Raw genomic sequence first — 8,981 nt, forward strand, 5'->3', positions numbered from 1 at the left:
GCCTCAGGAAAGGATCTTTCTACAGGTTCTTTACTAATTTTCATAGACAGAACCCAAGGCAGAGCCCCAACGCCAGACACTCCTGGACAGCCTGGCGTCGAAGAAGGAATCCAAGGTCAGGCTGGCTCAGTATGAAACTGAATCTTCACCTGACACTCAAAGAATGGAATGGTTCCTGTCATCTCCCAGAGATGTGTAGATGGAGCCCTACTAGTCCCCAGGAAAGGAAGAACTGGTTTTTTCAGATGCTAATCATCCAGGGTTTATGGGTTCTAGAACTCTAGTGACAGATGGGAAGCATTTGGAGAAGTGGGCCTCCCTCATGTGGACTAAGTGGAGGTCTGAGGCCCGGCTGGGGAGAAAGGGAGGTGGAGAAGGGTGGCTACAGGGGGTTAGCAGGGGAAGTTGCCCAAAAAAGAGAGGGTTCCTTGCTTGAGAAGCACAGAGGTGGGAGCTTGAGGTGGGAGAGCCTTAGGAGCCTACCCTGTGAGGGCACTGTTCAAGGCCTCCTCTGGGGCACTAGGCAGCTGAATCACCCAGTGAGCATGCTCCCAAGGCCTAGAGGAGGTTCCTCCTGGAGGCCTGAAGAAGACTTGCCTTCACATGTTACCTCACATGTCACCTCACCTTAGCCCCTGCTGTGACTGGTCAGTAGGAGTGCCACCCAGTCAGGGCCACAGGCCTTGGCTGCACACCCATGTGACTGACACGCTCTCTGCCACCAGGATGGCCATGACCTGAGGAAAGCAGAGCACTGGGCACCCCCCAGAAGCTGGTGAAGTCACCATCACCTATGTTTGGAGGGCTCACAGGCTTGGCCACGGAGCCAGTTCAACACACAGTGACACCCCTATTTCTGAGTTTTCAGGGGAGAAACAGTTCAGGATATCATGGGAGCAGTGTTAGCCATTTGATATGTTTTGGAAATGGAACGTGACCTTACTTCATGCCCCAAACTAGTAAGGCAGATTTGCCAGTGACACCATGTAGTCCCATTGATTTGAAGGTACCACCTCTCAAGTGACTGTCTAGGTTTGAAGAAGAAGGGATTTCAAGTACAGGCCTCGCCGGGAACTGTGAGCCCCACCCTGAGTGTGCCCACACACCCATTCAGGATTTGTCAGCTTTCTGAGCTTCGAGGGCGTGGCTCTCTGCCTCTTGGTAGTTCACAAATAGGTAACTCCAGCTGAGCTGTGGGAGGGGCTCTCACATCTGGAGGGAGGGGAGCTCAGGTTCCATCAGTCCTGGCACATCCCCTACCTGTACTCTGTTGGGACCCCCACCATCAGTGCAGTGATCATACCGGGCAGTGGCACCTGGAGCCAGCCCCTGCTTGTCAGCCACTCAGCTCCCCTCGGCCCCGGGCCTTCCACCACAGCCCTGTTCACCCTCTGTTATTCTTCTCTGGGTGGCACCCGCTCAGGGCCCTTCTGGGCACAGCACTTAGCAACCGCTTCTTTTAGCTCCATCCTGTGCCCAGGTTTGGTGAGCACAGGGTTCCTCTTCACCACCCCCCCCATGTTGGCTAGTCTGAGGCTAAGCTTCTGCATTTCCCCAAGCCGCTCATTCACCCATCCCACCCGCAGGCCAAAACCCTTAACAACTGGATGAAGCAAAAACGCCAAGGCAACTGATTTATCACTTTCAATACGCGACACGTATTTTCCTTTCCGAAGGCCGGCTGTGGGAGTCCAGGGTGTACAATGAATCTCAGGATGATACCTCCCGGAGGAAACCATAAACAAAGGAATGCTCTGGGGGTAGTCAGAGAGACGGGATTTGGGCAGAAGAGCAGGAAGGGCGGGGAACGAGCTTATGACCAGGTGGCATGATCAGCAACCTGCCAGACAAGATCCAGTCAGAGACGTCTAGTTTGGCTCCAGCAGTATGTTTATGAATTAGTTGCAACATTTAAAAGTTGGAAGGTTTCAGGGGCACCTGGGTTGCTCAGTCTAAGTGTCCAACTCTTGATTTTGCCTCAGGTCATGATCAAGGGTCATGGGAGGTCCACACTCAGCATGGAGCCGACTTAGGATTCTCTCTCTCTCTCTCTCTCTCTCTCTCTCTCTCTCTCCCTCCCTCCCCACCCCCAAAATAAACAAAATAAACTTTAAAAAGAAAAAGGTTTCACATAACATAAAAGCCTGGATTTGTCCTGGCTTTTCCGGAGAAATTAGGAAAGGTGGTAATTGGGCCTGTGTCCTTTCATAGCACCTCCTGAGTGGAGCAAGACCAGGATGGCCGCCTCTGAGTATCCTTCAGTTTCCCATCACTCAGCCTGGCCCCTGACCCTTGGCTCAGAAGAAGGTCAAGAAACCACCCTTCCCTGAGGTCAGGGCCAGCCTGAGCAGTCTGAAGATCAGTCACAAAGAGGGCATGAGCAGTCTGGGACCCCTCTAGAAATTGCAGGGGTGAGCCCAAGAGCCAAGTCTTCAGGAAGAAATGAGTTCATAGACCTCTAGGAAGTCCAGTACAGAAGTCCCTGCCTCATCCAGGAAGGCCAGATGGGGCCACCCTGACAAACCACTCCAAAGTGCCGGGAACCCACCATCACAGGAAGGAGCCGGCTGGCCCCCATCAAGGGAGCTCCACCACATGTCTGGAATGATCTGAGAGGGCTTCCAGGGCCCCCAAACTGAGGAGGACTTTGTAAGGTTTCTGGAAGTGTTGCTCTTTTTCTGTTTCCTCTTAGTGATTTACAGTTGTATCTCTAAGCAAAGAGTTCCTTGTGAGCTTGTTTAGCGGGAACAAGGGAGGAGGGCAGGCTGGGGAGACTAAGGGCTACTCCATGATGAAAGGGAACTCCCAAAGAGACAGAGGTGGCTATGAATTTAGATTTGGGAGCTGCTAAAAGGAAGAAAGGATCCTGAGACCAGGAAGTGATCCATGGAAACTACCAGGCCTTGGTTACCTCTGTTGCTTTGCACCACACCAGAGAAATTTCTAGATCAGTGGGTGCTGGAGCCAGTTCCTACCACCTTGCAGGAGCCAACTGTATACATCTTTCCCCTGCCTCACAGTCAGGGTAAGTGGTTTCACTGGTAGCTTGAAATCAGCCAGCTGTGGGAATATTTCTACCACAGAAGTTGGCAAAAGCTACCAGTTAGAGGTCCCCCCCACCACACCCCCGCAGGAAGTGGTTGTTAATTATTGATGGGCACACCACTGCTGGTTCTCCTGTGGACCACCTACCTGTCAGGTCTGGCCCAGGATATGCCTCTGGGGACAGGTCATATCGCAGTGAGAGAAACCCCCAGACTCCACATTCCCCCATGAGTCCCAAACAGAAAGTGAACCAAGCAGGCAAATAAGCTAAATCAAAATCCAACGGGAGTTCTGAATTATGCTGAATGTTCACTGACTTCTCTCTTTTTTCTAATTGCATCTCCAGGGGGTCCAGGTCTGGGGAGATGCTTTCTTTCCTCTGAGCTGAGTTTTCTTTGTTTTTCCTGAGCTGAGTTCACACAGAAGAAGGGTTGGGGCCAAAATTCATGCTGGGAAAAAAACCCATTCGAGGCACCGGCCAATACCTTTCCACCTCCCTGCATAGCTGACCTCCCAGCCCACATCTGCAAGGGTCCTAGTATTGCACGGGGAATCCATGACATGTGTGGAATGGTGGGGAAAGGAGTCAGAAGGGGAGAAAGTAGCGCTTTCTCCACATTCCAAGTCTTTCTCTCCCTAAATGGCCTAGAACAAACTCCTTCATTCTACTCCAGCCACTGACTGCAGGATCACACTTATGGTTTTGCCGTCGGCATAAATGTTGTTCTCAGATATCTTTATTTCTAGTCACCTTTAATCTGTCATACCATTGATCCCATTGTACTGCTCTTAAATATCACAGACATTGCCAGGTCTTTATTTCTTTTCTTTTCTGTCTTCTGGATCTCTTCCCACCCAGCTGGGAGATGGAGGTTGACCCACTGGACAGCCCCTTCAGTTTTTCGTATTGCCCTGGACAGTAGCATCCAGCTGAACTTTGGTAATCATCAACTCAAGGAAAATAAAAGTTATACAAGAAAGGATGTATAACTGGTACTTGGCAAGTGTGAGAACAACACTTTCGTAATCATAATGATGTAAATATTTAACAGTTGATTAAACCAAAAATTGTGAAACAACTCAAGTGGGAGAAGGCCTACAGGAAAATTCTCCTGTGTTTCTCCTTCATGGTTGTACCTCACTTCTCACGCCAGATGCATGGCCTTGTCCCACACCAAGCAAGTCTCTGCAACACCACCTACATGTCCTATAATTAAGCTCTGACAGTAACCAGAGTTAGATGCAGACCCCACAGGTTCATGGCTTAGTTCCACGAGACTTCAGATGCCAATGGCAAGTGGTGGGTTCCTGGGTTGCTTACAATGTCTGTCTGACTCGGCTATAAATCAGAGGTTCCCATGACCATTTTGCTCGGATTCGATCATTGGCTGGAACCATTCACAGAACTCGGGGAAACACTTATGCTTACTGGTTTATTACATAATGAAGCATATGATAAAGGATACAGATGAACAGCCAGGTGAAGAGGTGTGGTCTGAGAGGGTCCTGAGCACAGGAACTGCCATCCCCATGGAGTTGGGGTGTGCCAACCTGGAAGCTCTCCAAACCCTGTACTTTTAGTGCTTTTATGGAGGCTTCATCACATAGGCATCATGGATCATTAACTCAGTCTTCAGCCCCTGTCCCCTTCCTGAAGAATGGAGGGTGGGACCTGTTGGGGAAGGTCATCAAGAAGACGGGACTGTTAGTTGACCCATAAGTTGGACCCTGGTGATCAGAGGTCCCCACCCCCTCCCCTGTCCTTGGAATGTGGGTTCCACTTGCCTTTACTACTCCTAGAGGCTGCTCCAAGGACACAGCTTTGAGTAATGATGTGGTTTTGAAAACGCCTGCATAGTATACATGACTGGCTCCAGTTAAGGACTTTCTCTCTCACCCTAAAATGTGGCAGGTGGGTGTGGGGATCCACTTGTCCTGCTGCTGCCCAAGACTAGCCTCTCCTATAAGTTCCCTTTGCTTCTTAAAACTGCCACCTGCTAACCTGGCGTGGCCTGCCTCTTTCTTGGGTCTCTCATTGCCCTTCCCTTATGGGCTGGTTTCAGATTACACCAGGGAAGCTCCCAAGGGTTTCTTTTTTTCTTTCTTTCTTTCTTTCTTTCTTTCTTTCTTTCTTTCTTTCTTTTTTAATGTTTATTTATTTTTGAGAGAGAGAGAGAGAGAGAGAGAGAGAGATAGCTTGAGTGGGGGAGGGGCAGAGAGGGAGACACAGAATCTGAAGCAGGCTCTAGGCTCTGAGCTGTCAGCACAGAGCCCAATGCAGGGTTCAAACCCACGAACCATGAGATCATGACCTGAGCTGAAGTCTGGTGCTTAACCCACTAAGCCACCCAGGCACCCCTCCCAAAGGGTTTCAAAACCTACAGGGACTGGAAGTTCCAAGCTTTTAATTCTGGTTTGGTCTTTTTGGTGACTGGCCCCCATCCTGAAGCTATCAGAAGACTCATTATCCAGAGTTGCCTCATTAGAACAAAAGACACTCCTATCACCCAGAAAATTCCTATGGATTTAGGAGCTGTGTTCAGGAACCAGGGGCAGAGACCACCATATATATTTTCTATTAATTCACAGACGGTGTTACTTTTCTAGTCAGGCAACAAGAGATGCTGATCCCACTGGGGTGTACCATCTACAAGGGAAGTCTGGCTGTGCACAGGTGGTAAGCCAGGTCCCACGTAGCTTTCGGGCAATGAAACAAGGACTTCTTTTCTCAGGTTCAGCTATTGATTCTTCCTGGAATCAGGATAAACCTGCCAACCTGAGGCTCCTGATAACCTTCCTGGGATCAGGCCCCTCCTTCTTCCTACTCTCCTTTTCCTCCGATTCCTCTACAGTCCATGTACCCTCTTTAAGATTCCGGGGCGCCTGGGTGGCGCAGTCGGTTAAGCGTCCGACTTCAGCCAGGTCACGATCTCGCGGTCCGTGAGTTCGAGCCCCGCGTCAGGCTCCGGGCTGATGGCTCGGAGCCTGGAGCCTGCTTCCGATTCTGTGTCTCCCTCTCTCTCTGCCCCTCCCCCGTTCATGCTCTGTCTCTCTCTGTCCCAAAAATAAATTAAAAACGTTGAAAAAAAAGATTCCTCTTTTCTCTCCTGTTTCCTCCTCGAGTCCCATCCTCCCAATCAAGTATCACACATAGAGACTGGCAAGGGAATGGAGGGATGCCAGGTACCAGGGGAGGCCTGGGATGAGCCAGAGGGCATGATGTCTGGCTCCAGCCAACAGCTGCTGCATAGGCATAAAGGTGACTTGTTCCCAGATCCTTCTACTTATCTGGAGATCCTCGACCTGTTTTGTGTAAAAGTCTGCATTTTAAATGTTGACATTTTTGGCTAGACCCAGAGACTTGAAATGATGAGAAACCTGGTTTCCACATCTTTGAAAAAATTTCATTCAAACAGTCACAGAACAGGACAACATAGGCAGTGTGACTGCCGCTGGAGGGCCGAGGAGGCGGCAGGCCCAGCCAGTCCTCGCCATGAGGTTGTGGCAGGCGCCAGTGTCTGGGAAGGTATTCATTCAGCAAGACGACAGCAGCACCACACACTGCCAGCTCCAGACCAAGGAGAGCCGGATTGATAGGCAGCAGTTTGAAAAAACAATTCAAACTCTAAGTAACCTTTATGCAGAAGCAGAGAAGCTTGGGGGCCAATCACATCTTGAAGGCTGTTTTGGCTTCCCCATATTCTTACACATGGAAACCCATTATGAGAAGGTTCTGGAGACAGCGTCCCAGTATGAGAGTGAGAAGATATATGCTTTCCAAGGCCTCCCCCGACAGATCCTATTGAGAGAGGACTTCGAGTTATTGACATCACCATTTATGAAGACAGAAGTGTGAGCAGTGGGAGATAAACCTAGAACTAAAGATCCCTCCTCCAGCTGGGACCCTCATCTATCCACTGGCCGATCACAGAGTGTCCCCTACCTCCTCTCTGCTGCCAGAGCAATGGCGCCATTTACCCCAAGGACTAACTTTCTAAAATTCCACACCTGGAGTGACCACTAGTCACTCAGCATCCACTTTGTGTCTCCAAACTGTGTAGGACTCTGTAATCTTTTTATTAGTTTCTGAGAAAACACAATGAAGCATTTCACTTTTTTTTTTATTCAAAGCCATTGAGGGGCACCTAGGTGGCTCCGTCGGTTGGGCGGCCAACTTCAGCTCGGGTCATGATCTCATGGCTTGTGAGTTTGAGCCCCGTGTCGGACTCTATGCTGACAGCTCATCACCTGGAGCCTGCTTCAGATTCTGTGTCTCCCTCTCTCTCTGCCCCTCCCCGACTTGTGCTCTCTCTCAAAAATAAATAAATGTAAAAAAATATATTTTTTACAGCTGTTAAAATAAGCCATTAGTCAGCTCAACACAAAGCTAATTTCTCATCTGCCACCAAGACGGTGGTTCTCTCATTCCTGGGGCCAGCTTCCCAGGTGGCTCAAGACTTCAGCAAGTCCCATCTTAGCCAGCGTTCAGTCTTCTTTCCCCCAAAGTCAGAAAATACTTTTCTCCAGGATTTTGGTGAAAGGTAGGCTGTGTCTGTGGTTTTGCTGACGCATCTCCCAGATCTCAGAGAATTACCAGTTTTGCATGACCAAAATCTTAAAGATCGATTTCTGCTGTTCAGTTTCTCCAACTGAAGCTCATTGGAAAAATAATGCATAATGTTATTTGTTTTGTTATAGTAATTATTAATAATTAAAACAGTATTTAGTGCAATTTCCGGTTATTTTTCTTTGGAGAATTTTGCTATTGCATTACCTTGAATGTTGGGAGGATGTAGTATGTGTTGCGTGTTCCTTACAAAAATAAGTAAGTACAATAAAGTGGATGCTAAACTATCAAACACATAAATGTCCCTGCCCTGTCCCTGAATGTGTAATAAGCAAGTATAATAAATATTTTAATTATAGTTTTGTTATAAACATAACTTATGAAAAAAATATTTGATAGGAATAATACCGTATATTCCTAATTTTTAACTTGTCCCTACTGGCAAACCTTATGATTGAGAGACCTTCCTCATATACAGTATTCAGTGCACAGAAATCCTAGGATTGGTTCAAGTACAGTAAGTTCAGTGAGTTCCAACTAAAACTCTTAAGTCCGAGTCTGTGTTTATAGTTCTTCTGGCGATATGTTTTTGGTTTCAGGGTTCATTATGCCCTTCATTCATCTTTGGGATTTGAGAGCACTGTATTTGGGAGAAAGTTAAGAAATATATTAGGAAAGAATGAAACAGTTAAAAGTTTTACTTTCAGAGATACTCTAGGTGCTACTGGATTTCATATTTCAGACTTGGTTTCCTTTATGGATCTGTTAGTTATTCAGTAAATCCCATCAGTCTGTGTAATATTTTAATTGTATAAAATTCCTTTGTTACTTTATAGCCTGTGATAATGTATGCCTTTTACACCTGTTGCAATAACTTTACTGAAATAATAACACATTAGTAAAGCTTTTCTTTTTTTAATTTAAAAAAAATTTTTAATGTTTATTTATTTTTGAGAGAGAGGGAGAGACAGAGCATGAACAGGGGAGGGGCAGAGAGAGAGGGAGACACAGAATCTGAAGGAGGCTCCAGGCTCTGAGCTGTCAGCACAGAGCCCGACACGGGGCTCAAATTCACGAACCGCGAGACCATGACCTGAACTGAAAGTCAGACACTCAGCCAACTAAGCTACCCAGGTGCCCCAGTAAAACTTTTCTTAAACAAACAAGCAAAAAAGCCTTCACAGGACGTAATGAAAATATTTATATTCTAGTCTTCTGGGGCAGCCAAACACAGAAAGCAGGTGGGACAAAATCTGTAAACTTCCCTATTAAATCTGTTTGGTCTTTCAGAAACTGCCAAAAATCACCACCACCATCACCATCATCATCACCACCACCACCATCATCATCATCATCACCACCACCATCA

The 8,981-nt window shown here is 47.7% G+C and overlaps 1 pseudogene; it reads left to right on the plus strand.

The window, feature by feature from the left end:
• Positions 1 to 6,452: 6,452 nt before the first annotated feature.
• LOC125912079 (golgin subfamily A member 7-like) lies at positions 6,453 to 7,153 on the plus strand (annotated as a pseudogene).
• The last annotated feature ends 1,828 nt before the right edge of the window (positions 7,154 to 8,981 follow it).

Source organism: Panthera uncia (assembly GCF_023721935.1).
Source record: "Panthera uncia isolate 11264 chromosome C1 unlocalized genomic scaffold, Puncia_PCG_1.0 HiC_scaffold_4, whole genome shotgun sequence".
Lineage (NCBI taxonomy): Eukaryota > Metazoa > Chordata > Mammalia > Carnivora > Felidae > Panthera > Panthera uncia.